A 27,932-nucleotide genomic window follows, 5' to 3' on the forward strand; every position below is an offset into this window, starting at 1 on the left:
CCTTGCTGTTGGTTTGCAGGCAGTTTGCTATGGCTGTGTGGATTGCTAACTTGGGAATTGCTACACTGTACTTCACGTGAGTATTGACTAGCTCAGCTTTTGATTTCAGCAAGCATAGGTGCCTGCATCTGAGGCAGTCGTATTAGTCTCCTTTAACAATCAGCAGAGATAAATAGGCACCTCTTGCTTTCCACAGGCTGTTAAGGGAGCCAAGGGTGACTAGCTGTGCTTATTGGCATCACATGCATGAGGTTAACTCCATCCATGGTATCACACTACCGCAAAGAAAAGGATCTGGGAAACAGCTGCGAGGGTAGAAGCAGCAAAGTACTATGTCAGCCAAACTCTGTATGTGTTTACCATTTGATTAAAAAGAACTGGTTGCATTTTCACATTTGCCACTTAAAAAAAAAAAGGAATCTCTGCAAAAGTAGGTATTTTATTCTGCATCATTTGGAATGAGTTCCGCATTTTCCTAATGCTTCCTCTGCGCTTTTCCGTCTCAAAAGCATTAGCTTAAGTAATTACGTGAAATGTATGGCCAGGTAGATGTGCCAGGAAACGGAACCTTTCTGTGCTTGTCTGGCAACAAGGCCCATGCCTTGTCCTGCAAGGACCAGCTCTCATGAAAACTCGTAAGGATGGCACCTAAAGTGCTGAAATCAGGAGCGAAGGCACCTCTGTTCTAAGCAGAGTTGTAGTTCCCCCCAGTTTACGCAGATTTAATGAATCCTGAACCTTGTGTGAACTCTGCAGGGAAAAGAGCCAAAGACAGCTTTGAGGATCCCACGGCACCTAAGAATATTACATCTGGCAGGATGGAATAGCTTTGAGATCATTTATGTTGTCATGTTGATTTATTTACCTGTCATAAACACTGAAAGGAAATATTTCTAAGTTTAGATCTTTACAAAAAGCCTCCAGCATCCCTCTTAGAAATGTATGCAAATGAAGATGCATATTTCAGATATGCTGTTTGATCACATTGCAAAGAAATACAATGCTGTTTGTCCACTTCAGGAAAGCAGCGGCAAACTTCTCAGGGTTTGAAAAGCCCCAGATTACGGGTACGCATATCGGATGTGTGGTCTTCTACAAAAAAAGGACTAGCTGACTCCTTCCCACTTCTCTGACTGGCCTGGGGAGGCCTCTGGTGGGAGACAAAACACAGAATGCTGTCTGAGGAGTCTCTGGCTAGCTTTTTACTCAGGCAACATTTTCTTAAGCAGTCCTTTGCATTTTGTGCTTCACTTTGAGTTGTTTCTGTTTGTTGATCAACCACCGCCGCCTTTGATACTTTATTAATACGCTGCTGGGGAAACCGCACATCATGCACACTCCGAATCTGAACAGATCGAAGTGGCTACAGATGGACAATGCAGGAGCGTACGGCCACCCCGCAGCATTGAAATGTAATTAAAATCATTCCTGTGCTGCTCTCTGTTTTCGGCTGCGAGGTGAGATGCTGTTCAGGAGTACAGGGCAGGGGGTAGCACTGTGCCAAGATGCTGCAAATACTCCATTTGCCTCCACACCACTGCTGATGCCAGAAGGCAGCTTCAGCAAGGCACACGCTAGCAGAGCACCAAAAGGCTCACGCAGCTGCTTTCCATTGGTATTGCATTGTAATAAGGGCCGACGTCAACTCTTTGACTTACCTTGTCACCACTGAAAGAAAAAAAAAGAGAATTCTTCACTCTGGGCCTTGCTCCAGTTTGCTTTTTCCCCCTCAGATGATAAAGTAGCCACACCCTGCTGCCCGGGGCCTGCAAGCTGCACAGCCAGGCCAGGCCCTCCCTGCAACCCAGCAGGGAAACCCCCCAGGAAGGTTCTTTTTCCACGTGCAACACCAACTTGCAGAAAAAAGTTGCCGAGGGCAGGCAGGACCCCACTTTCCACCCTGGCAGCCCACCGACCAGGCAGTGGCAGCACGCCCAGTCACCATTGATGTGGCCTCTGCCTCCCCCTTCTCACAGCCCTCCCCTTCAGGGGGCTTGAAACACAAAATACAGCTGTTAGAGGGGATCTGTCTGAAGAAAACGGTACCATACACAGTCAGGAAGAGGCTCAAGGGAGCAGCTGTAATTGATTGCTTATTTAACCCAGCCTAATTACAGTGATTAGATGCAGCTGGATACTGTCGAGCACTGCGAAAGGCAGTGGGGAGATGGCACCCAGTGGTTGCACAGGCTGAGGCAGGACTGCTGGCATGCCTGCTGGCAGGAGAAATTTTAACCATGTTTCCACTGAAGCAGCACTATAAAGCACTGCTTTATAAGGCTTGCTGCCATATCTCTATGCTGTATCTACATGGCTGTATCATTTACTGCCATATTTATATGGTCAGATCATGCCAGGAACTAGAATTTATTCATGGTTTTTTCCCCTCTAGTTTAGGAAATACGTTTCCATTTATACATGGTGTTTTCTTTTAACTAGTCAGAAGATGCAAGATATCTTGCTGTCAGTGTAAACTTATGCAGGGACATTGCTCAGCACAAGGTATAGCAATGGCCTTTTCAAATGTTGGGACTCCTCTTCCTTTTCATTTCTGAGATCTGGAGGGCTCTGGCTACCTCAGTTTATGTGTCTAATTGGCTTCAAGTTGCTGGTCCATTTGTGCAGCCTGGTGGACAATTGAGCTCTCTGTGTGCAAGGCAGAGAGAGAGAAAAGTTTCTGCCAAAGAAGCAGGCATAATTAGAGATTTTCCCTATTCTATGTGGTTCCTTGATGACAAGTATCTAAAGCTATGAACACATGATTTCATGTGTAGTTTGGATTGCAGGTATCACTTGTGCAGTGTGATCACACGGAAAAAGACATTTCAGTGTGCCAGCACTGCTGATATGCAATTAACAGAACAAATTAGGTATGCAGGTTTGAAAGCTGAGCCAGTCAGGCTAAAAACTGCTCTCACACACCTTGTTATCTCCTTCCCCTCCCAACCACCTTTTCCTCCTGTATTTTAATAAGAACCCCATTGGCATGGGAAACCAGTGATGGGAGCAAAACTTGGAGCAAGACTGAAATTTGTCATGGGATTTTATGGAAATCAGTGTGCCCATATAAAAGAGGGTTTCAGGAAGCACCCACTTCTGCAATCTTTCCTCTGCCTGAATTAGCTGGGTTTTCTTTGTAAACTTATGAACAAGAAGTCTAAAATGCTCTGGCATGGCACCTACTGATAATTGACACCGCTGCTTCTCATCGGATGAGCCTTAGGAGGTCAGTTACATGTTGGGAGCTTAGTTGAGGAGTGTTTTCTGCCTTAATGGAAAACAGCTGCAGAGGCAAAACCTGCCAAAGCTGAGTATGATAGCAGCAAATCTGCACTATATAGGGTAATTATTCACTTCTGGAGGAAGCCAACAAATAGAAAACCCCTCCCTTAGATGCCCCCAGAGCCTCAAAGAAAAAGATATAAACTCAAAAGCAGATGACTGGAGTTTCCAATCCCACCTCTTCTAGCACAAGCCCAGTAGGGAGAAGACAAAATGGTTTCTTAGGTATGAGGCTATGGGATATGTGGGAATATTCATCTATGCTGCGGAAATACACACCAGGTGTAAACTCTCCCACCGAGCCGCACATGGAGTAAGACAGCTCTGTTACTGAAGCATTAACCTCAAGCAGAGCAACAGCAGGAAATACATGGGGAGGTGATGTCATCAAACCTAATCAACTACAGCTATCACTCTGTGATCATCTGCCTGCTGTCTGTGAGTATGCCTGTGCCAGCTGCAGCAGCTCAGGAGGAGCCCGGTAGTGGAAGTTGCTCCAGTGAGTTTGGCCAGTGTGCCTGGGTGGAAGTTGCTGTTTGAGAGTGGGAGATGGGAAGAGCTAGAGACAGCGGGGAAGGCCAGCTGGAGCAGCAACCTATGCCTAGGAGCAACTCAGGGATGCTGTTGGAGGGAACAGTAGGGTGAAAGAAGACAAAAGTCTCTCCCCTTAATTTATTAGAAGACTTTTACAACTTTTGGTGAGTGACACAGACTGCCTTACTTGATAGCTATCCCATGGCTAAAGATAATATCAGGACTTTCTTCTCTTAAAACTAATGTCCTGACTCAATGAATGCGGTCACGCCATGTCTCTCATGGTCATGTACTCCTGTCCAGAGAGTGGCAGCTCTCCCCGTGCTCCCTTGCCTGCTGTGAGCAGCTACACAGGGTGAGCTCAGGGTAGGCTGAGCCCCCCAGCACACCCTGCAGCAGATGTGGAACTCACTTTTTTCTCAGCGTCACGCGTCAGGACAGTTCTGTAAGCAATAAAAAGCTGAATTTAAAGGACTTTTCTTACTTCATTCTCCTGTAAGCATGGATTAACTGGGTGACTGGAGAAACAGTCAATAAGAAACTCTTCTCGCTGTCTGCCAAGAGAAATGTCAGTGGGAGCCAATTTTCTTTGCTGTGAGGATTGTTAGTGCTGTCCACCCAAACTTGCCACACCAGCAGCAGTACACTAAAAACATTTAAAATACATTCTAGTGTTGTAAGAATTACAGTGATCCTATGACAAAAGTCAATTGCACATAATGCCTGCCACTGTGAAGTGTAAGATAGCACAATGGAACATCATTGCTAGTGCCAGAGGTCAACACGACCCCTGACTGGAAACAACTGACTTGTAATTTTAAGGGCTAACACTAAAATATTGTTCTGCAGTAATTCCTCGGCATATATCATGAAGTATAGTCAAGTGCAGACAATTATGGCCTCATATAGGCTGTTTAGAAGTGTCAGAAGCATAATACAGAAAGTAAGATTTGTTCTGGTGAACAGATCCATGATAAACTTTTGCAAATTCATCCATAACACCCGGAGTCTGAAATAAGAAAATTCGGATAAATCAGTACTTGCAAACTCCTACTCCATTGGCCTGATACCTGTTACAAATTGTTAGTAGCTTCCCTTGTCTGGTTACAGTATCTCATAATCTGTGGAATCTATATTAGCCTATAGGCTCCTTAGTGCAAAAGAATAACCTTCAGAAAGATACTGAGTCCAGAAGCATGCTTGTTTTCATACATTGTCTTGTAGATGCTGTGGCAAATTCCTAAGATGTCATCTGAAAGAGAACTCAGCTTGCTCCCTGTTATACAAATGTCTGCAGACCTATTGCCATAGAATTTGGTCCCGTTTAATTTTATTTGAAATAGTAGCATCCTCTACAACTGGCAAGTCTACCTAGAAGTGGATGATTTTTTTACAATGGTTTTGTAAAGGAGTTTTTGAAAACAGATTGGATTCAGTTAATGAAGGTTCTTAAACTAATTTTGGGCAAAGGCATAAATAATTTAGTCTGTTGGATGGATTTATCATCTCCTCTTGACAAGTGTGCCTGTTTTCCCACTTGCTGTTAGTTTTTAATGTGCAGTTGCAGACATTCAGGCCAGCTAGGCTGATGCCCCAGAGGAAGAAAAATCAGCAATGCAATCAAGTATATTCCATGTGTAATTTTGTTTTATTGCTCACGTACTCCAGTCCTGGAATAAAGGTGGTTCAACAGATGCTTCCAGAATGCAGCTCTGTCTCAAAAATGACCACAGGACAGAGATCAAGCTGTCCTCGTCTTCATTATCCTGGAACAGTCACAGTCTATATACAGGACATTGCATGAAAAAAAGTCAAGAACCTAAGCTACCAACACTGTCTAGCATTTCCCTAGACTAAGAAATTTGTAAAACCATGATTACCAGTACTATCTGGTGTGGCAGGCTATAACCAAGTGCTTAATACTCTACTTCTGGTCTGCTGCTGTGACTATTTTCAATCAGAGTGCAACAAAACAGCAGGTCTGTGGGACTGGCATTTGTGCAAAGAAATCCCTGTCCTCTCTTTTTTAGAAACCGATTTTGAGCTGATTTAGTTTTGCAGAGGTGATAGACTTCCTTCTCCCCTTTTTTCTTTCTCTACAGTTCAATGGTGATAAATGAGGTTTGTCGAAAAAGGTAATGTGTTTGTTTAGGTCAAGGGTAGGTGATGGGTAGCAGAAGTACAACAGCTTTTTCCAAGTCTGTTTCAGAAACAAGAGATGATGATTTGTTCTGTGTATTCTGGGTGACATAACTCAGCATTCAGGTGTGGTGCAACAGATGCTGAGTGTGCAGGAGCACTTGCAGGCACCCCACTCTGCAGACTGACTGTAATCTCCTACTTGAAGCTACTTCACATCTCCTCTGACAAACTCTCAGTGAAGTGAGTGAGAAAAGATTGGGGTATAGAGTTGAAGTGAACTCTTGATTAGCCTGCATATTCCCTTTGCACTTTCAAGTGATATCTGAAAGAGAAAAAAGCCAGATAATGCTTCTCTGAGCAGCACTAACTGGCTGATGCACAGTGGTCTATGATTTCCTGCTGACTTTGCAGGCCAGAGGAGGATGCAGTGCCCAGGGGAGCCACAGGGCTTTCCTCGGAAATTGTAAGGCTGGAGGATGGACTCTGCCACCCTCGCTCACCTTCTTTTCCTCAAGAATTCAGATAAGGGAGGAAAATTTGCTTTCACTTTGGCTCTGTGGAAGCAACTGGTCCTTTCTTACCATCGTCTTTCACTTTGTACAAAACGTTTGCTTCAACCAAGGTATAAAGGATTATTCCTATGCCAAGTGAAATATCATGGAAACTCTTTTTATACATTTTGTTTAATAGTGTTGGGACATGAACATACAAAGTCCCCAAACCTATATACTGTTCTTTGCATGGGGTCAGGCTGCCCCTGCTCAGAGCCTGCTCTGGCACATGCAGCTGGTTGACCCCAGGTCTGGCCCTGGTGGGCAGCCCCCTTGCTGTACCCTGACGATGCACATACATGTTTATAAATATACAAGCAGCTTAGAGGGTAATTGCCTCATGGTGTCAGATCCAACATCTTCAGTGCAATCAGGAGTCTCTCATATGCACCCATCAGTCAGCATTGTTCTCCCAAAGTGAAGTTTTACTTGCAGATAGGTTCAGTCCATCTACAAGTACTGTTTCTGCGGTTTTACTGAGTAAAAGTCAGGAGTGGTGGAAGCTACATCACTGAAACTGAGTAGAAGAGCAAGAAAATGTTGCCATGGGCCCATATCAGGAATTGGCTGGGTTTCTGTGTTACTCGGGCATAATGTGAATGCCAAATAAGTGTGTTTCATTCATGGTATGGTATAAAATCCTCACTCTAGTTCCCCTAAAACTTCTGTTCCTTTTACATTATTCACAGAAAGACAGAACAGCTGCCAAATCTAAACCAGCATAATTACAAAACCCAAAACCTAAATGAATACCTGGACAAAGCCCAGGTCCTTAAAGGTACTAAGGCACTTAACTCTGTGTTTGAGTGCTTACATTTCTGTAAAGTTTATCATAAAGCTAGGTATCAAATAGGTTACAGGCTCCAGGATAGCTTTTCAGTTTGGCCCCATGCTACTTTTCTTTGGTATCTCAAAGTGTCTTCTGTGTTAGAAATATTGAATTTTCTAGACAAAATGATGCAATTAATCAAATATAGTGCATTTGGCTGTGCACCCAGCAATTTTAAGATCTGGCATTTCATTTGGTTCTGCTTATAATCCAAACTAGCCATGACTTCTTCAGACTCTATGGCCCAAATCATCGTAAGCAAACCAAATAAGTCATATTAGGATACTAAGGGCAATTACTCCAATTAGAAAATCAGTGGGCACTTCTTTGTTGTCCCTTGATTGTCCACATAGGAAATCAAGCAGGGGTGGCAAATTGCATGCAGATAGATTGGAGAACAGTGTGTGTTCGGTTATGAACCCTACTTACAGTACAGTTTGAGCCATGGGCCACCAGTTGTTTGGGAGACTGTGGAACACTTTTGAATACAACTGCTAAAGATCATATTGGCATAGTTATTGGGACTTCTGCAAACATGAGAATAAAATACTAAATAACGTATGTAAAAATAAGCAGTTTAATGGAGCTGATGAAATGATGCTGTTGAAGAAATATTTTTACCTGGTTGCAACACAATGGCATTGTTGAAATGAAATGAGAAAACCAATGTATGCATTAAGTTTTTGACAAAACTTTTGATTTGTTTCCCTGAAATGTCTTTGTTCCAACAAAATGGTGCCTTCTAATTAAAAAAATGGGCTATGAGATTTCCCCATCACTTCTCATTTCATGCTTCTAACTTTGCTATGCCTTTTTGAAAATTTCACTTGTATTGTTCTATTGCGGAAACATTTTTTGTGCTCCAAAAGATACAGAGAAAGGACTGTCTCCTTTTTCATGAAGCAAATGCTTAAAATACATTCTGAGGTTTAATTTAAGGAAGAACTCATGAGGAAGAACTCCATCATTATGCAGGTTGTGTATGCACCATGCAGTAATTAGCAACATGACACATGAAGAATGTTTCCTCAGAAAAACAAAAGTCAAGTGACAAATTCTTGTGAGTTTCGTTTGTAGTTCCTTGCAGATGAAGGAATTTATTTGCTTACATAGCTGAGATATCCAAGTTTGCCAATAATCATTTAGATCTTCAGTTGCTGAAATCTTCCCAGTGCATGTTGAGCTAATACTCAGACTTGACAGAAGCTTGAGCAAGCCTGTCTGCTAATTCTAGACCCTGAGTGGCATGACTCCCAAGTTTAATGGAGAACCTTATATTTATTTGCTTCTCCAGCCCTGACTCAGGTTTTGTTTTGTACAGTCCAATGACTTCCATTATTGATTCTGATTCTGTCTTAGTTTGCAATGGAAAAGAAGAGTTTTGAGGAAAGAAAGTTCACTCTGTCTTTCTATTGAAATATTCTATAATGGCTACAGCAATGCCTTGGGCAGGACATCTGTGGAAGGGGACTTTGGGATGGTGAAGCAGAACCTTAATGACTTCAGGAAAGATGTGTTCTGAGCGCTGCTTTCACTGCTCCTGAAGCATAGCAAAAGTCATGCAATTTAGCTTCCAAGCTCCTTTGCGTCTTTTGTGCTGGTAGAGACTGGAGAATAACCTAATTTCGCTAAAGTTAACTCTGGGTTTGTGGCCAAAAGGTAGAAAGTAGTCAAGTCTTTGAAAGCTTGAAGAGTAGCTAAAATCAACAGCTGGATCTTCAGCTGGTGCAAACAAGAATGGAATGATGGAGTTTGGTGGGCTGGCTTTGTAGTCTGATGTAATTCTCTTTTTATAGCTGCTTTTTGTTCTGAAAATATCTGTTTAAAATGGTTAAACAGCAGACAATAAGGATCAGAAACTCCATTAGCAGTCAACTAATTCTTAATTCTTGCATGTAGGTTGTGGTTGCTCATGTATGCAGTCATCTGCCCAGCTTTTAATCACAAAAGCAAACTGTGACCTGTGTTCATAACCATTTTCTTGTGCAAAATAGCAAAAGTCTGGTTTTGACAGCTAGCTAATAAAGTTACCTGTAAACAAGAACAGTGCACTCTGAATAATTTTGTTAAAAATTACATTACAAATTAAGGGTATTTTAAAAGCATAAACCCCAGACTTCATCATTATTGTGTTTATTCCTGTACCTGCACTCACTGCATTTCTGATTCTCTCCCTCTTCTTCCGTGCAGAAATAGCTTTGAGTTTCCTGTTTCTTTAAGGAAGCATCATTGCCACCAGCCCACTACTCAAAAGCTGCAAAATAATGGACTGGTCTGTTCATACAGCAGCAAGAAAAATGTCTATTTTGACACAAATTACAGTTCTGAGCTTTCTGATGGATAAGGAAGAAGGAAAATATTATTCCCTATTCTCCTCCGCTTGGTGGGGTAGCTGGACACCAAATAATTAATCCGTTCTGGAATTCTTTTCCTTCAGTTAGGCCATCCAGCTGCCTTACAAAGACGCTCTTATATTTTAGTGTAAATAAGAACAAGTCGAGAAACTTCAAATATGCAACCCAGTGCTGTTGACTACTTCAGTGTTAGTACACTAAGTAATTTTAGAAGTAACAGAGATCTTTTTGAAATGCAAAATACTGACTCCTGGTTCTGTAAGTGTAATTTTTTAAAACTGCAGTTGATGCCAACAAGATATACGACTCTCGGTGGAGATGCCCTATCTTCCCAGTATTCATTTTTTCCTGTAAATTTAGGACAAATTTAGGTTAATAGGATCTTCAAATGTGCTTAAATATGAAAATTCTTTTTCTGCTTCAGGGGCACTTTTACAATACATTTTAATCAAGATACATACTATTATTCTGTGTTTCAGGTAAAAAGTTAAAAAATACTTTTTAAAACAAATTCCAACAAACCCAAGCCCTCAACACTCCGCAGTGCATGCAGAACTTCACACCAGTTTATTAAAGAGGCAGTAAATATTCAGAGCTGTGTCAGGATTTGGCTGATGTCATCATCTCTGTCCGAAAGTGATGGAGAGACTGTGCCAGGATATCGTTCAAGCTTCAAATATGTCACCTAATTTAAGAAAAGAAGTAGCACCTCATTTAATTGCCTTGGTAAGCAGTAGCTGGCATGACAGCCAGACCCCATTCAGAAATGATATAACTTGATTCTCGTCTACATGTGCTTCAGGTCAACATCTTTATAACTGATTTCAAGGCAAGAGTAAGGAAGCAGAGAATAAAGGCAGCCTCCTGCCACACATCAGAGAAACTTAACTGCTATGGAAACGAGAGCAGGTTAGAGAAAGGAAAATTTACTGGATAGGTTTCTACAGTGTGCTTGACATTTTACATATGTATGGGGAAAAGAACAAGTTAAAAACCATTGAAGGGTTACCACATCTTCTGCATTTATCTGTTGACAGCCTAGTTAAGAATGTGTTAACACAATAAAATGACCTTGACACTGGGTTCTTGGTCTTGTTTTGTGGAGCAGCATTGTTATGTCAGGCACCATCCAGGCCTGGGTCCCAGCCCCAGTTATCTTGCAAGCCAAATAAACTTTGCCTGACATTCACTAAAAAAAATAAAATTACAGAATCACAGAATCACAGAGAGATAGGGGTTGGAAGGGACCTCTGGAGATCATCTAGTCCAACCCCCCCGCCAAAGCAGGTTCACCTAGAGCAGATTGCACAGGAATGCATCCAGGAGAGTTTTGAATACCTCCAGAGAAGGAGGCTCCACCACCTCTCTGGGCAGCTTGTTCCAGTAAATTATTTAATTATTAAATATTTAAAAATTATTAGTGTTTTAAGGAAAAAATGGTGAGCTTTGTTACTGCGTTTAATGTTTGGCTGTGCTTCGGCTTCATCTGGAAGTGTCAGTTTGAAGAAAGCACTATTTCTGCCTTTTCTCCACAGATAAAATTGAGAAGCACCAGCCATCTGGAAATAAACTTTATTTTCATCATTTTCAGAGCAAAGCTGCAGAAGTGCTTGGATAACCTTCAGAGAAACAGTGACGCTCCTGCATGCTGGTGTGAAGCACATTTCCAAACTCTGAGGTTTGTCACCAGCGTTTGGCAGGCTGGGTTATTTGTGGACTAGTTATTACATTATTCACCTCTCTGCACCACAGCTGCCTCCATCCCTTTACAATGATGTAAAGTGAAAATGTGCTGTCATGTTTGTCATAACGTAAATAGATTTATAAAGAAAATAATGCCAGCTGTCAGGAAAGACTTAAATGCTTGTGCTCATGCTCATCACGAGTGATCAGATTTGGTTTTCTGCCCTTCTTGTTTATGTACAACTCTGAAAGAGATCTGGCCAATAATATGAAGTACTTGCCATCTTAAATGTCAAATTCAAAAGATATAGGACACCCAGACATGATTCCTGTGTAGTATTACACACACTGCTTTCTATTAACATTTATTAAAATCAGAACAGAATACTTTGCAGAAAATTTCATAAAGAAAAGAAAAATTAATAACTATTTATGGAATCAACATGAAGAACCAAAAAGATTCATTTTCACTGGTGTGGGCAATACAAGTAAATAGTTCATACTGTAAGCAGAGGAACCTGCCCCAATCTGTAGACAGTGTGGAAGAGAATGGGCATTCTAATATAACAAATGAAGCTGCTGCTAAGTGGGGAGGAAAATATAAAATACGTATATGGCACTTCAGACAGCTAGGGCTTAATTCAGGTGCATAAACACAAGAACCTAATACTGTTTGAGTTACCTTATGATATCCTGGTCATGCTCAGCTTTAGGTAAGTAAGTGGCTTTTAGCTGTCTAGAGTTAGGTGAAATGTTTACACCCGTAAATTCCAGGAAGCTGAGATCATGTGAACTTCTGATAAAATCACATGCATCTGTGATAGATAGCTTATGGGAAGAGGGGAACACTTGTGCAAAAGATCGCTAAATCTCATGTATTTCCAAGCTAGATAGCATCCAATTCTCAAATAATTTAATGTGGCAGATTATCTTACTAATTTTTCATATTTCTGCCTAGACATTGCTACTGAAATTATAGTGCCCTCAAAACCTACATAGAGAGTGGACGGATATTGCTTGGCTATGTTCCTTGTATTCGCACAGCCAGCTCTAAATGAATTACTTTTAGGCTCCTGCTTCTGAAAAATGAGGTGTGCATCTGGTTCTGAACTTCTGTAGTTTTCTGCTCACTGATCAGCCAAACACTAACAAGTCAGACTCTACCACAGTCTTTGAAGAGGGGCTCTAAACTTATCTCCATTTTACAGAGAGTTAAAAACCGAGGCATAATTGAGGATAATAACCTGTCAAGTTTAATCTTCAAACTTGACACACATCCCCTGTGAACACCCTTTTCTCCCACAGATCTCTGCTCTGAAGCCCAGGAATCTTCTGGCTACAGTGAAGCTGCTGCCACATGGCTTCTGCTGGCTATTTTGCAGATGAGTCTTGTCTCATTTACTTATGCATCCAATCTGCCTGATGGTCCACCCTTGCACACTGCTAGTGCTATGAGCTCTCTGAGGCAGAAGCTGTTATTTTTGTTCTGTGAACCTCCATCAAGCAGCACAATGGGACTCTGGTTCATGGCTGAGGCCACAGGGGGTATAGTACTAAAAGCAATAATACAGACAATATGAATCGCGTGTTCAAAATAGTGGAATAACCAAAAGCACATTGCAGACCTCTGTGCCAAGGCCTGAACTTTGTCCACTCATCTGTCTACTTTTCTTAGTGATGTGCTTGCTGGAATATGTAGATTGGTTTTAATACAGAACTTCCTGGATGCTATTGATGGCATATTTAGTTCCCTGATGAATATTTATATTGTCCTTAATCAGGCTTTGGTGATTTTCACCTAACTGTGATTAAACGTGATTCTCTGAAAAGGAGCCACTCTACTGAGCCTTAAAAGTGTATTGTTTTTCTAGTGCTAGACTTTGTCTGACATAAGCTTAAGGGACTTTAGCTGTCAAATACGGTTCATGAGACAGATGTGGATTCCGAAACAGCTCCCATTGTCTGGACCATTGTGGCTCTTGTAAGGGCTAGCTGCTCAGTATTATTTGAGTTGGATCCTTATTAAGTACCAATAATTATGTTTGTTGTTTCTTTGTTTGTTTTATGAGTTACCCAACGGTCCTGACTTTGTGATTAATTTAGACCAAGTTGCAGCACAGCCTTGAAGGGTCAGATGAAAGACCACGACATAGTATTTTCTTTGAAGTTTGCATGTACATGGATTCCTACCATCTTGTCACCAGCCCAGCCAGTCCAGATCCCAGGGACAGTGTTACAGGATGTTGCATGTGAATTGGCCCTTTCTGGGCTGCTTGCACACCACCTCAGTCATTCAGTTGCTTAATACAACTTCTCACTCGGCATCAAAGACAAGGCAAGCACTTAGATACATAGGCAAACTAAAGAAGGACAGATGTTTTCCTGTGTCACTGTAAAAATATCAAGGTCAGACTCATTTCCCATGTGTCACTGTAGTTAAGAGGGACAAACAATCGTGACTATGACTACATGGTCATATGAGGGATAAGACATACAGGGAACCTCCTTTGTGCCCTTATCTATGATAGTAAGCCAGATGCTAAATTACTATGCAAGTATCTGAGACCGTGCAGAACCTTATCTTTATCTTCCTCTCTGATATGCCAGGCAGGGGGCAATGTAGAAAGGCCATCTTTGTTGTTTAGTGATAAGGCACTTCCTAACATATAGTCAAGACTGAAATGAGAGTTGGTTGTCAGAATACCTTTGGATCTAACCCAGAAGGCCCTTCACTTCTGAAACTACGCCATTGAAACTACTGAACCATAACAAAGCAAGCTACTTTGACAAAGCTCTGCAATACAGGCATGGACTTGAAAGCACCAGATTGATTGTCTCAGAGACATGTGTACACTCAGGATATATTTACATTGTACATGCCAGGTAGACATGAGCCAACCTTGCCTGGGCCAAAGCCTGACCAAAAGCTGTATTGCTTTGATTAGTATGGTGCTAAGCCCAGGTCTGTGAGGCTTAATGAGAAGCATAAGACATTGCTATAGGCCCAGTCCTAAAAAGCATCTTGGCATAACACTTTTCTTGGAGTATGGACAGAGCTTGCTCACATTTGCTTGTGACTCACATGTGCCAAGTGGACACCTGCAGATGGACTGACCTGCAGGACAGTGTGACAAACTGATGTTTGTGGGTTCATTTCCCATGCATCCTGAATATTTGCCTTGCAAGACAAATGACTATTTTTTGTCTGCAGTGCTCCACTGTGCTTTGTAATGCCCATGTTGAGCAGCAGGGCTGTAACTGTCAAGACTGAACAAAGAATTATAACCTCCCATTTCCGCCATCAAAATTCATTAGAAAACAGCATGCAAATTATGAAAGGCAAATTTGAAAATTTCACAGTAAGTGTGAAAAGCAATGAGTTTCAAGACCCTGCCCTGTCTTTTTCTTCACTCAAAATACTTGAAATAAAATGGGAGTACTGCCTTAGGTGAGGATGGTGCTTAAAACTTTGGGAGCTATATGCAGAAGTAATTCCCTAAGCTCTCTCTGTAGCCTGTATGAAGACGACGGCTCCTGGGCTAAAGGGGTATTGAGAGTACCTACAGTTAGATGTATTCTCTTGTTCTCAGGTACAATCACCTGGTGGCTATTGAGGGAACCTAAGGAAACTAGACCTTCTGGCTAAAGTCAGTCTTCATGAATAATCTCCTACACCTGCTCAGTCACTCTAATGAGGCAGGTAAGCCATGTACTCTTCATTTAGATCTTGCTTCTTGTCCTTATTGGGGCAGATTAGTAAGAAACAAAACACATCTTTGGGTTATTCTTGTGGTTGCTTCCTTCAACTTGATGTTTGATTGTATGTGGTTACTCTGTATGGAATTTAGGACAGTTTCCCATGAATGTGGTAAGTCCATTGGAAAATAAGTCTTCAAATAAGATTTTGAAAACCTCTTGATCAAATTAAGATTTAAATAAATCATACATTCTGCATATTCACTCTGTTCTTTTGACTAATCATATATGACCTAATTCAGCCTATCATACTTCATTGTGGAGTAATAAGGTACAAATATGTATTCAAGAACCAGTTAATTTAATTTGTAACTGTTGAAAAATCAAGTCTGCTCAGTAAAATTGCAAGTCAAGTTGATTACAAGGTGGCAGAGGCAATGGCTATATGTTGTGATGGTTACAACAGTTACAAAGTCAGTGTGTCACTAGTGTGCCTAAAGTGACATGAATGCAACAAAGCTATACACACCTCAGACAGAATGCCTCTCAAAGAAGTGACAGCCATTAGAGTTAGTGTGACTCTTCCATCTTTAGGACAGCTGTGAATTGCACTGCTGTGTGTTGAAGACATTTATTTTAACATGAAAACTCCTTGTTTCTTTCTGGTGTCGTTACATATGTTAAGTGATAGGAGCTGGTTCTGAGTCGGTCAACTCACTGAGACATAAGGGGAGAGTTCTCTTTGCAGTGATTTGCAGGAGTGGAAAATGAACCTCTCCCTGACCAAAAACCAGACACGTCTGAAATAGGAAATTCGGACTTCTGATCCCTCCTCAAAGAACCTCTGCACCATTGAAATCTAGAAATAAGATGCTTGTTTTCATTAATTTTTATTTTTGAGCTCATGGCAAGGGATTCAGAGGTAAAGGAAGCAGAGAAGACAAAGAACTCTGTTCCTTTCTTAACTAGAAGGCAAGTGTCATTGCAAAATTAATGTACACAGCTCCCATCCTAGCACCTGTGGCTGAAGCATCTGGGAGGTGTACTGGTGGGAATTTGTGACCTGAGCTGTAATGCTTCAATGCAAATGCCATGGGGCTATTCGTCAACCTGTCTCGCTCTTAGAGAGGCTGCAAACATTCAAGTTCTGTTACAGTGCAGACAGAGCTGCAGAGAGAGAGAGACTGGCCTTGACAGGTCAGCCATGGGGATTGTGGCTTCATCAGCCATCACTGCCAGGGAGCACATTGCAGCAGGTATATTGGCAATAACTTTTACAAGTCGACAGCAGCTGCCATCAGCTTAAATGAGAATCAAAAAAAAAAAAAAAAAAAGGAAGCCAGCAGCACAGAAAACATAGACCATCTCTTCAGACTTTTGCAGGTGTACAAAGATCTACGTTTTGTGGGTGTATGAGCTTTGAAGGATGTCTTTATGTATGGGTAGATACTTAGCTTACAGGGAGAACATGATATTAGGGAACAAAATTGGCAACAAATGTGAATATGCCTACTCTTTGTATCTATGCTAATGATCAAGCAATGTCCTTGTTGCTGTACAAAAGAAAAACCAAAAGAAAAAAGGCAGTTCTTTTTCCAAGTACCACATCCAGCTTTATAGCACAGCAGCCCAAACAAAATAGTGTCAAAGTAGCGATGGATTTGTCTTACAACACCTGGTACCCTGCAGCCACTGGCTGTGAACGGAGCGAAGTCCAAAATAGCCTACCTCATTTCACTGAGCAATTAACTTATCTTTGTAGCAATGGAAGATAACAGACCAGCTCCTGAAGGCTAGTTACCAGACTAGCTAAAGTGCTTTGGCTTACCTCAAAAAAAACATGTTTGTAGAGCTGTACACTTAAAGCTCAATAACACAGGACTTTCAGCAAGATTTGGTGGGTGGAAAAATAGAATTCTTTCAGGAATATGAATAAATCTGTATTTATGAGGTGTAAACATGCCTGCATTCAATTGCTGGAGGCCTACTGTCTTTCTGCCTAACAAGATGTTCTTTCATAGGGATATGAAAGTCACTAGCAACAGTATTTTTGATACTGGGAAAAAAAAAAAAGCAATAGATTAGCTTTTTGTAAGGTTATAAGCACATCTAATTATGAAACTACTTCTTGTGAATAGAAGACTTGACCTTTCCTTTTATTAAAAGCTATTTTCAGTGCTGGCAATTTCATCCATACAAAAATTATTTTAGAAATCCAACAAAGGTGTGCTGTTTTTTTTTAATGATAAAATGAACCCTGCACATCAAGGCTCCATGTAGAATATAGGCTCTAGTGCCTTGCTTCTTTTTAGCATTCATCTACTTTATAAGAGCCCTCAGTTGCATGCAAGGTCACAGAATCACAGAATCATTAAGGTTGGAAAAGACCTGTAAGATCATCAAGTCCAACCATCATCAGATATAATTTAGGACTACAGTTTCTTTACAAAACCAGAGATACATAATGGAGATGAAAATAAAACAAGTTCCTTTGTCACTGCCAGTTTAAATTAGCCTTTTACTCCTGGTGTGATTAAAGCAGAATAAGCAACATAGGGTAATAAAAAATAAAAAGCTGATACGTGTTTTAGAAAATCATTAATCATTTTACTACATATCATAGATATCCCTCTGTGTTACTGCAAAAGAAGGTTCTGATCCAGACATGACTTTTTGGTAAAAATCCTCAGCAGAGACCTGTCCAATATAATGCTACTACAATAATACTTAGAATTTAATAATACTATAACAATAATTATAATAATACTTATCCTTTTGAGGCTCAGTTTAAGCATCCGCTTCAATGTTTTCTGGGTTTCAGTATTTGACCAAGTGGTCTAACAGCAGGCTTATGCAGCGGGTTCAGAATCTGATAGCAGAGAATGACAACAGCAAAATTCAGGCATATTGCCTGATTAGATAGGCAGATTTTAAAATTACCTTAAAATAGCTCATCTCAACTCAGAGGAGAACTTTCACAGATTAAAATTTAATTCTGTCCCCATCAAAGGCAAAGGGATCTAGCTCATGTACTTGGGAGAGGCATTATGGCCTGCCTGTGTAACCCTTAACTGTGAAACAAGAAGTCTTCTGAGCTGAGCTAAATGTTGTTGAAGTTGCTTAGTGTAAGAGCTGCCTTTCATTCAAAATAAGTGTAAAGGGGACATTCAAATGCTCTGTGCAACCAGGTAGCAGAAATGGTAGGAAAACTGTCACAAGCACTGGCTTACACACTGCAAAGGCTGAGAATAAGATGAATCATTTGGTTGTGGAGAAGGGCAGGACAAATGCAGGCATGTTAGAACTGATTGCTGAAACTGTGATTGCCTACCATCTGTGACAGAAAGAGGGAAGGGTGCCTGCCACTGAGGAAAATGGTAGCAAAAAGCACAGGATGCGTTCACAGAAGTGTTAGTGGTGGGGGCTGAGAAAGAGCTAAGGGATAATTTCTGTGGGAGGCTGGGAGCAGAGAACTTGTCTGATTGCTGCTGTGGCCAGAGAAATCAGGTCCCAACACTTTTTTTCCAGCTAAACATCTTTGATCACCTCAGCAATGCCTAAATCCACTGTCAGCATTTCTTCCTCATGGGAAGAACTCCCCACTGAGCTTCAGCCTATTAACTAAGGTCAGAAAGGACAAAGAACAGTTAACAAGCCTTTTTTTTTTTAAATTGTACTGTTGTGGGAACCACAGTAACAGCTCTGATACACAATGCTTTTAAGATAACTCACTTTAATTTGTCAACCTATCGTTATTGTATTATCTTTCTATGCAGTCTATTAGTGAGTTTTCCTGGAGGATTTGGTTTAGTGTGTTTGCATACAAAACAATGAGCTTGTTGCATCTCTGTCTGGAATAGCCACAGCACAGTCTGTTTTGTTTTGTTGCAGAGTGAAACCTCGTGGGTTCATGTCTGACAGAAAAAACAATCATTCTCTTTGAGCTACCTACTGCTTTTGCCTCTCTGGAGGCTTCTGGCTTCCTCCACTCCCATTTTCAGCTGCTCCTATCTGACATGCCGTGCACTGGCAAGCATCTAATTTGGCAATGTGCTCTGACTGGAGATTCATTTAATCCATATCTCTATTTTAAAATTGTATTTAAATTGGTAGTGGAATGGTACCATTTGATGTCAAAAATGGATGTATTTCTGAAGTAACCTAGACATCCTTGCGAAGGCAGAGTGCTCTATTAGGATAAGAGAACTATAAATACAACAAGATAATGAGATATTCTGACTTCACAATGTATCAGATTAATTGTGTGAGCTTCACTTAAGGAACACAAGCCAAAATAAAAGGAGTCCAAAAGAAAAGCCATATATATCAAAGTATGGCTGAAATAGTCTTAAAGGCTACTTTAGCAAAAGAAGTGAAGATATTTTCCAAGCTGAACGGAGAGGAATGTCAAGAAGGTGAGTGAGTGATCTGAGAATGAATGAAGGAATGTGGATGAACAATGCAAGACTAATCCATTAATTCTCATCCTATTTTTCTGGTTAGATTCATCCTCTGCAGTGAAAGGCATAAATTCAGGATTGTGATTGACTAAGAAGGGCACTGCTTTTAAATCTAAGGTGCTCATCAAGAGTATTGAATATATAAAGGTTTTTCACATGTAAAGACCAAGTTGCCAGGTGCTGAGTTACAGCAAAAAAGTCTTCTTCCTTCCTTAAGCAATTTAAGGATTGATACATTAGGCCTTTCATTATATGGATCACTGAAAGGAACAATAATTAAAAATGTAAATCCTATGTTCTTGAAATATGACCTCTGCTTTCTTTGATTGTCCACTGAAGCCAGTACTGTATCTTGAAGCACTAACAAAGCCTATCTTTCACTGTCAAGTTAATTGCAGTAGTGGTGAGCTATATTACTGCTAAATCCCAGACTTGGTGAATCTCAGTGTTTTTAGGAGAAGCATAATCCAGGCAGAGACTAGCTTTCCGCTGAGAGTCCAGGTGAAAAGGTTTCAGCTCCTCCCTGTCTCAGGTGGTGTGCGTTGAAGACACGCATGTGTTCCAGCTACCCCCAGTTCCCCACAAGTGTAACTACGGATAGTAGGTTTAAGGGCTTTTTTTAATGATTCCAACCTTTTCTACCTAAAAAGATCTCTTCTCTGCAGAAGTGCTGTGTCTTTCAGTGGGACAGTTTGCAGTTTGGTTTATTTCTGAGGCTAAATTAGAACATTGAAATCTGATGCTAAACATGAGTGACTTGTTTAGGCATCTGTAGCCTTCTCACATAATTAAGATCTTCAGCGTCTCTGGGGAACTGTTTTCTCCACACAGTTCCTCCATCAAGCCTCTTACAGCACAAGTACCTTCCTATTACAAGCTTTCTGTATGTCTACAACCAAATAAAGATATGATGGTGAGGTTTGTCTCACAACTGCTGATGTTTGCAATGTGGATACCTACCGCTAATGTGGTCACAACCTCAAGACCCTGGTTCCTCACATCCTGAAGCAGATGTCTTGTCTGTCAGATGGATCACCCCTAAAAGCATCTGTTCCTCTCTGCTTGCCATGGAGGAGCCTGATAGTGACTAGCCAGATGTAAATCACTTGTCTGTAATGGCTTGAATTTTTTTGAGATGACTTCCAGCATCTCTTTTACACAAAAAGCACTGCTAAACAAGAAAGATGATAGTGGTCCTACACCTTAATAGGAATAAGACAGAATGGTGTTAATCTCATTTTACCGTACTTTCTGAATGTAGCCTAGCATGAGAGTATGAATTTCTATTCACATTCTAGAAATAACCCAGACTTACAGCTGTGTGGATAGAGAATTTAACAATTAGTAATGTTTCCATCAGGAGACACCAAGCTCCTGGTTGGCCATGCCCTTGTCAGCACCAGAACTAGAAGTGTGAGAAGGCGTAGTAATAAGATGCCTACCAGTGAAGAATCATGGATATGAATTTAAGTTAATACTGTCTGCAGAAATCGCCTTAATGTCTGTGTCTGGGAAATGAAGGGAAGCAGAGAGAGGTATGTCAGAGAAGGATAGTTACATGTACTGTTGATTATCTCCTTTAAATAAATCCAAAGAAAAATACCAGTCCTTGCTCTTTGGCATCTTTCAGATGTCTGTTTGATTTGTGAACACTGAATAGCGTTATTCCTAATTATCATAGGAGAGGAAAAGAATTGGAAAAAGTTGTCTTTTATCTCAATTAAAGGTGTTGTATGTGCCAGTCTAACAGGTGATCAATGCTAATGCACATAGCTAATGCCTATAGCAGCCTGTGAAAGGGCATGTACATGACTGGAATTCATATTATGCTGTTCTTCAAAGCTTTTCTGATACCATGGAAGTCTTTTTTACCAGCTCTAATCAATACTTCAAATTCTGACAATAAAATTGCTGCCTGGACTGAATAGCATATTGAATGAGAGAAACTGCAGCATGCTAGCACAGAGAAAAACAGCAGTAACAGAAACCTGCCCTTCTTCATAATAAGTCTTCCTTTTTCTTATATTATTGCTATAAAGTACCTCAAAAAAACCCCTGCTACTATTATCAAATCAAATGCCTCCTCTCAGGATATATTCTGTCTACTCTCATAACAGCACCTACGTACTTCTTCATCCTGGAGCTCTAAGGACTTTGTTTGATATAAAAGCAATCAAGGGAGTAGAGTCAATGTGTCCAAATATAAATACTACGCTTAGTGGCAGAGTCTGCTGCACTGTTATCCTGGGCGCAAAGAGGAATATGTTGCCATGAAAACAAATACACATATAATCTGTCCTTGCTGTGCCACACTGCTGTTCAGAAACCTACCCAAGAGTTAGATGCTCCCATTACCGTATTTCTCCTCCCACCTTCCTTGTGGTGCAGTTGTGTCCCAGCCCCTCTCTGCTTCTCACAAAAGGTCTGGGTATTTATATACATTCTGAATGCAAGCCCAGCTGATTGTGGCAGTGTGCTTTTTTTGCAGCAGAAATGCACATGCATATTAACCTTACTGATGGCTTTCCTTTGGAGTAACAGCACTTCTTGATTCATGGGAGTTGCCACCCTGGGAAGCTTTTGACTGGCTGTGCTGGGACACCATCCCCATACCCACTCTGGCAGGGCCTCATGGGGTGATGAGCCTGGGAGAGATGTGTGGAAACCAGCACCTCTGGATGAGGAGGAGAGGCTCAAACACCACAGAGTCTCACAGAGGTGGCAGCTGTATTGCAAGGAAAAGGGAAGGACTGAGTGTCAAGAAGCAGCTGCATAGGACCGTTGAGGAGAAAAAATTGGATCACCCCTAGTCCTCTGTCTCTTATCAGCAGGACCAAAGATGTGATTTCCTCCAAAGAACAGAAGTGGATTAGCTCAGGTACTTGGTTGGTAACAGCATGTGAACAGCAATCATGTTTGATTCAGTCTTTCCCCGACTTAGAGCAAGTCCCTGGGGAAGGACAGGGTGTAGGTGGGAGGCAGATAGACTAGGGTGAGCAGTGAGCTAGCAGAATACCAAACAACAATCCCTAGGGAAATTTGTCCTCTGAAAAGGATGGGTATTTTTCACTTATTATTTCTAATAGGCTTTGGACATTCAGAGTTTTGTAGTTACTGATTTCCATACTTTGTCTCCCTTGGGGTGGTAAGCAGTGCTGGGCAGATTTAAATTATTTTCTCCCAGTGAGATCCCACCACCCCAGGGAGGGTCACATGAGGCAGCATTATCAGACTTTCCCAGGAGCTAAAAAGGAGCCTGCAATAATGCAGAGTTCTTGAGGAAGCAGCCAGGGAATGTCTAAATTTAGGTTTCTTTCCCCTTCCCACTAGGGTGCAACGCCATCTGGCATGTCTACGCCCACTACCTGCAGTATGCTATATGGAAAGTCATGCTACAACTCCAGGGATTTTTTTGGAGACTTCCAAATACCCCTCTGTTCCCCAGCTCCCCTTGACATCATGGTTTGCTGAGCAGCCCTGGAAAGTAAGCCTTACAGTTTTCTCTAGATACCAAAGCTGAGACACCTCCATTTGTGTGCTTGTGTTTTGAGACCTGCAGGTTTTGTCTTGGTTAAAACAGACAAAACAAAATTGAAGACCTAACCTTATGTTTATACCATTCCTCATGCTAGAAGACTTAATTCTTGAGTCAAATCCTTGTATGCTTCCATTGTACAAATTCTATATATCAGTAAGCGGGCACTGGTCATTGGCATGCAAGGTATCTCGGTATACTCAAACCACCGTTCATCTTACTAAAAAGTAGATTTGATACACTGCTATTAAAAACCATATGCCCCTGTGTTGTCCTTTTTGCTTCTTCTCTTCAAGAGATGATGCCAATGTTAAAATATTTTAAAAATGAACAAATATCATGCAGACTCTGCACTCCTTCTCACAAAGTGCCAGTCTTAGGGGTCCAAGTGAGAAATTGGCCTGGGAGGCATTTCAGTATGGATCTTACAAGATGTCTGCAGCTGTTTTAATGAGGCTGATATTTTAAATAACCATTTGGAAAAAAAGAAACAGTGGATGCTGTCATCATCTTTATATAGCTCTCGCTCATCATAAAATTTCTGAAATTAAAATAGTCTTGTCAGAAAGCTGTTATGAGGTCTTTGATGCTCTTGACTCTTTAACAGTGCTTCTTCCATTAAATGGGGGGATGAGGATGAACTTGTCATAGATTCTTCAGAGACTATATAATGAGAGCTACTAAAGTGTTCTGGTTCTTGAAAGGTTACCAGACTCCCAGTTACTGTGTGTGGTTAATTTTTGTTTAATCCTAATTTATATTTTTTTATTTTAGTCCTAATATAATCCTTATATTTTATTTGTTTAAAAGATCAGAGAGTATATCACAGTACTAAGCTGATATGAGCTACGTTTCCTTCCTGCTTTGCCTGTGTTTGTGCTTTAAAGACATACATCAGGTGATTTACTGTCTCCCTTATGACTTTGAAATGAGAAATTTAAGAGTTTAAAGCTGTTTAATAACCAGTCTACTGCTTTCGTGTGAGCTCACCCTATAGGGACTGCAGAGGGCCTCTAGACAGAGCTGAAGTCCACAGGATGATAGGAAGACACTGCCCTAAAATGCCACTTGACAGATGAGCGCATACATGGTAGCTGACCATACTCATGTTCTCAACTTTTCTAGCCCTGATTAAGGATACACAGTTAAAATGCCGCCCTGGCATGCAGATTTGGTTGCTCAGCTGATGGATAGGTCAGGATCCAGCTCCAAGTTTGGACAGTGAAGTGGAGGTGTCTTAGCACAGCTTACAGGTGACCCTGGTGCTTCTGGGGAGATGCAGGGAATGAGGTAGGTGCCCTCAGCTGCATCACTCGAGAGTTGGCAGGATCACCCTCCCCTTCAGATCCCGTTTCAGAAGGGCACACATCCTTGCCCCACCTGCCAGCCCATGGGGATACACCATGGCATCGCAAGTACCCCTGCACACCTGTGAGTGGGCACCAAACTGAACCCCTAGGTAATGCACCCATGGGAGTCAGGAGGGTTATTCAGCTGCCGAGGCATAGGGACGTGATTCAGTTGCCCCCATGTAGGGGTCTAGTGCTCTTTGAGGTGTCCTAGAGTGTTTGAAATGCCCTTAGTTGACTCTCACCAGTGTAAATGAATGGCAGCTCCAGGGAAAACAGTGGAATTATGTTGGTATAAAATTGTATATATGAGAGCAAAAAAAAAAAAGGATCTGCAGTATGTACTCTTTTATGTTCTTTAATCTGGACTTCTAGATCTAGCTGAAAAAGCAAGAGGTAGTTGCTTTAAAGACCTGCAGCAATTTAACGTGTTATACCTAAGAGATTTGACTCAGGCTTGAACTTAAAGTGTTCTGTAATTAGGGTGAATTACTGAGATTTAAACTACGGGACAATTGAACATAGAAAAAAAAAAAATTCTTCCTGCTACCTTTTGAATTGAAAACAGAGGCAAAAGTGCTGCTTTTTAAAGTGTCCATAGCTTGATCTATAGCTTTCAGATGGGCAAACTCCTGGGAAAATGAGTACCACCACCTTTGATGTGCAGTGGAATTCATCCAAAGGACAAGATCCCTAAGCTGATACTAATCAACATAAAGCCTCTGAATATCACCACCTCCAGATCTAACTCACAATATCCTATCTATAAATACTGTAATGAAGTAACTTTTAGGTGACCTGACTCCTCTAATACTTTCACAGTTTATGCTTATTAATTCATTAGGATGGCACCAATTAACATAAGATTTTCCAGAAATCCTTTTTTTTCTGGAAGAAATTAATGTTATCTGGTATGAGTAAGACACCCTTTACTCACTGCTGAAATGCAACTTATCTGTGGAAACCCGGTGTAGCCACTGAACGCCTCATCCGTGGATTCTGAAGTGAGGAGTGATGCCTTCTTCAGTTGCATGTACATGAGCATGGGAGGTCTAGGGGGGCAGATCATGAATTACCCAAACTACAGTTAGACAGTCCAATTACCCCCTTCACAGTTCAATAACCCCCTGCTGCTGTGAAACATGATAGAAGTTAAAGCGACCACAGATCTCAAGAAACTCAGTTATGTGAAAAATGAGTCCAACAACAAGGCTGATCTACAGGTCTGGATTTTCCCAGGGCTCAAAATTTTCTTTACCAGCATTACAGCAAGGCAAGTTAGATGTGCTCTGCAATAGCTTGGGCTCTTAACATCATTGGTAAAATTACAAGGTGTTTCATAAGGAAACTAGGGCACATGAGCAACCAAATGATCTTGTTTTCAATCAAAATGTAACTGAACTTTTGAACTGAGAACACATTTTTGTGATTGAGTCTTTCCTCCTAGGAAAATTGTCAAAGGCACAGCCTATAAAAGTGCAATCCCTTTTCATTTAAATATCTGATTGCAGAAGTTTCAATAAGACTAGAGATAACTAAGTATAAAAAAGGATTGTTTAAGGTACCAGTTCATCCTTTATTAATTTCTTTTTCTTTATAGCCCCTTTCAATTAAAAAATAAATCTAATTTTCTTTCTGCTTTATTATGAAAAATGATTTCATATAGTACAATGAGGTATATAAAAAGAGCTTGCTTCTACATTTCTGTGGGCATCTTTAGAGAGTACTGAATATTTAAAAGATCTTATAAATAGAAGCAGGAACCATATGGCAAGATAATAAATATTCATAAAAGTATGGATAATCTGATTCTCTGACTCATTTCTACAATTGCAGTGCTGTAGGAAACAAATATACTGCTCCTCCATTCAAGTGCTGGATAACACATTGAGCTGCCTGCCAGTTCAATCTAGGCACCTTGCATAAGATTATTTTTTTCTCATTGCATTTCATAAACAGCAATGTCTTTTAGCCTTTTACTTTTTGAATATTAAGCTGTAAAGTTTCGGATTCCTTGGTTGGACGTGACCATATGTTTAATGTACAACTTTGGAAGGGGTATCCTTTGCAGATTTCTTGAAGAGCATACTGCATTAAAATGTATAAATTTTGCACAACTAACAGAAAAAAGAAACTCCATGTTGAGCATCAGGTGGGCCTTGTGAAATTAATAATTTCTCATTTAGTTCATTTCCCAATGGAAACATGTCTACTATACACAGACTCCAGCTTGGCATTAATTGCCACACTTGTTTAAAATCTCGGTTCCACAAATAGGGTCTTTCTTTAAATATGCACTTAAGTTTCCATTAAGTTGTGAACTGGGCAAGGGAGGCTCCTGTGGGGTGGTAAGCTGCCTCTGCAAAAGGAGGCTTGTAGTTTAAACCTCTCCATAAGAAAAACGGTCTCCTTCACCCAGTGAGCAGCAGAGTGCAGAGCACGCTCCTTGAGCAGAGGCTGCGGCTGTCCATTCTTGGGCTGCAGAAGGGTGCTCTACCACTGGCACACACCCTGGTGTCTCAGGTTAAAGAGGACCAATTAAGTACTTGCTATTTTGCTAGATTTTCTTTTGAAAAGTCCATCTAAAATTAGTACTGGAGGCCACGGGTTTAACTGAGTCATGGGGAAAGATTCCCTACTCATCTCAGTTTTTCCTTATAAAGGCTCAAATTACAGCAAAGGAGAGACAAGTCATAACTGCTGTCCTGCAACAGGGCCCTGGGACAGTGTTTCGGAATTATCCTCTCCTCTCCTTAAACGTGCCTTCATCTCATATTTTATGTACTTTACTCATTTTCCACTACTTTCCAACCTGCATTTGGCAAATTCATTAAGCTGCCTAATTCTTACTGGCTCTTCATGCCATTCACGTACGTTTACATCAAACCTATATCCATCCTAATTGTTTTATCATTATGTTTGTGTTATTGCAACTTAATGTTGCTTTTGATTATTAGTGAGAAAACTGGACTTGTAATTTAATAGGTTATTATGCCTTTGCTTTTCTAACGGAAAACCACAGTATAACTACTTCAGAGTAACAACTTGTTAGTACATACATTTCATGTTCATAATTCTTTTGCTGATAGTAGGCAAATATTTTCAGCCTAAATTTTCCCTGCATACATTTTGGCAACAGTACTGAGCCCTGAGGATGCATAGCCTTCTATTATTAACCTTTAAGGACTGGAGAACAATTATGGTTATCTTCCATTGTAATTCAGTTGTTGTTAATTGGATGCTTGTTCCCACCTTCTCAATCAATCAGCCCAAGATTCAAAGAGTAAGATGGATTTCCAATACATTATATAATCGAAATTCACATGGAAAATGAATTAGGAAATGTTGCCATAAAGTCTTTTTGGTTATTACATGCACACTCTAAAGTGATATAGTTAAATTACTTCTCAGTTTAAAAGATGTTTTGAAGATGAATAAGCAGCCTGTTTGAAAAGAAATTACATTCCAGGTATCACTTTTCGTTGCTCTTTTTTGGGAGATTTTTTCACTAGCATCA

Source organism: Gavia stellata, chromosome 1 (assembly GCF_030936135.1).
Source record: "Gavia stellata isolate bGavSte3 chromosome 1, bGavSte3.hap2, whole genome shotgun sequence".
Classification (NCBI taxonomy): domain Eukaryota; kingdom Metazoa; phylum Chordata; class Aves; order Gaviiformes; family Gaviidae; genus Gavia; species Gavia stellata.